This window comes from Saccopteryx leptura, chromosome 12, assembly GCF_036850995.1.
Source record: "Saccopteryx leptura isolate mSacLep1 chromosome 12, mSacLep1_pri_phased_curated, whole genome shotgun sequence".
NCBI classification, from domain to species: Eukaryota; Metazoa; Chordata; class Mammalia; order Chiroptera; family Emballonuridae; genus Saccopteryx; species Saccopteryx leptura.
The window spans coordinates 29262332-29264575 of NC_089514.1; the positions used below are offsets into that span (position 1 = coordinate 29262332).

General features: G+C 43.9%; 1 non-coding gene across 1 annotated transcript; it reads left to right on the forward strand.

Annotated features, from left to right (window-relative positions):
- The first annotated feature begins 935 nt into the window (after positions 1–935).
- Positions 936–1011, forward strand: TRNAF-GAA (transfer RNA phenylalanine (anticodon GAA)). The gene has a single exon. It is a non-coding gene; the product is annotated as a tRNA-Phe (tRNA).
- The last annotated feature ends 1233 nt before the right edge of the window (positions 1012–2244 follow it).

The following is a 2244-nucleotide window of genomic DNA, read 5'->3' on the forward strand; positions in this document are numbered from 1 at the left end:
GAAATCCTTCCCTTCCTTTCATTGAAAAGGGCATTCTTCTATATCATCTTCAAAGTTTTTTTGTGTGTGTGCATATTTATTTATTTTTTACAGGGACAGAGAGAGAGTCAGAGAGAGGGACAGACAGAAAGGAACGGAGAGAGATGGGAAGCACCAATCATTAGGTTTTCGTTGCGACACCTTAGTTGTTCATTGATTGCTTTCTCTTATGTGCCTTGACTGCGGGCCTTCAGCAGACCGAGTAACCCCTTGCTTGAGCCAGTGACCTTGGGTCCAAGCTGGTGAGTTTTTTGCTCAAACCAGATGAGCCCGCGCTCAAGCTGGCGACCTCAGGGTCTCGAACCTGGGTCCTTCCGCATCCCAGTAAGACGCTCTATCCATTGCGCCACTGCCTGGTCAGGCCATCTTCAAAGTTTTAAAGCTACCTAGTATTGGATCTTCTGTCCACCTAGAATTGATTTTTGGTATGTAATGTGAAGTAAGGGTTCAGATTAATTTTTTCTATGTGAATAACCAGTTGTCTTCAGCATCATTTATTTAAAGCCTGTACTTTCTCAGCTGATCTTCAATGCCAGCTCTGATACACTTGAGAAACAACTTTCCAAGCTCCAGGCTCCCTTCCTCAATGCCCACACACCAAAATAGACACTGTGTTGAAATTTTAAATGTAATAAAAGAAATCTGTGGATCAATTTGAAAAGGAGTGACTTTATGTTTTTGAATCTTCCTATCCATGAAGAGATTATCTCTTTGCATTTGCTTTTGTATCCTTTCATTTCTATCAGTAACTTTGATTTTTCTCTATAGAGGGCTTACTCATATTTTGTTCAATTTATTCTTAGATATTTAATATTTGTGATAATTTCATAAATGTTTTCATTATATATGCTAATTGTCATTGGTATATAGAAATGTATTTTTAAAATATTGACCTTGCCCTGGCTGGTTGGCTCAGCGGTAGAGCGTTGGCCTGAAGTGCGGGGGACCCGGGTTCGATTCCCGGCCAGGGCACATAGGAGAAGCGCCCATTTGCTTCTCCACCCCCACCCCCTCCTTCCTCTCTGTCTCTCTCTTCCCCTCCCACAGCCAAGGCTCCTGTGGAGCGAAGATGGCCCGGGCGCTGGGGATGGCTCCTTGGCCTCTGCCCCAGGCGCTAGAGTGGCTCTGGTCGCGGCAGAGCGACGCCCCGGAGGGGCAGAGCATCGCCCCCTGGTGGGCAGAGCGTGGCCCCTGGTGGGCGTGCCGGGTGGATCCTGGTTGGGCGCATGTGGGAGTCTGTCTGACTGTCTCTCCCCATTTCCAGCTTCGGAGAAATACAAAAAATATATATATATTGACCTTATAAGTAGATTTACTAAACATTCTTAATTCTAATTTATTTATAGATTCTTTTGTATTTTCTATGTAAGCATTATCTTCTATCTTCTGCACATGATGATTCTTAGTTTTTGTCTCTCTAATCATTATAAATTGTGTATAAAATTTGTACCGTCTGATACATGATGAACGTTTTTGCAGGAGATAGTTGCTTGTTATTTTGTTGGGTCTCAGCATGGTGTCTTTTTTTTTTAAACTGTGGATTTTTATTCCTATGGGAATTCTTTAAAGCCCAGATTGAAGGGAGTGCATTTAAAAAGGATTTACATTTGTTTCTGCCAGGTGCCCACCAGTATTATTGAAGGAGGGCTATTTTAAACTAAATTCTGAGCTTGAAGTTTTCCAAGGCACCCAGGTAATGTAACTCATGCTGCAAAGCTGACATCAGGACCAATTTATACTTAGAAACATTCAGGAAAGGTTTTCCTTCCCCTTCAACCAGTGCCACATTTTTTTTTTTTTTTTTTTTTTTTTACAGAGGCAGAGATAGACAGGGACAGACAGACAGGAACGGAGAGAGATGAGAAGCATCAATCATCAGTTTCTCGTTGCACGTTGCGACTTCTTAGTTGTTCATTGATTGCTTTCTCACATGTGCCTTGACCGTGGGCCTTCAGCAGACCGAGCAACCCCCTGCTGGAGCCAGCGACCTTGGGTCCAAGCTGGTGAGCTCTTTGCTCAAGCCAGATGAGCCCACGCTCAAGCTGGCGACCTCGGGGTCTCGAACCTGGGTCCTTCCGCATCCCAGTCCGATGCTCTATCCACTGTGCCACCACCTGGTCAGGCCAGTGCCACATTTTAACATAAGCAAAATTTCTTGTCTGCAGTGGGGGTGAGCTTATTTCTTTTTCTTTTTCCTTTTCTCTT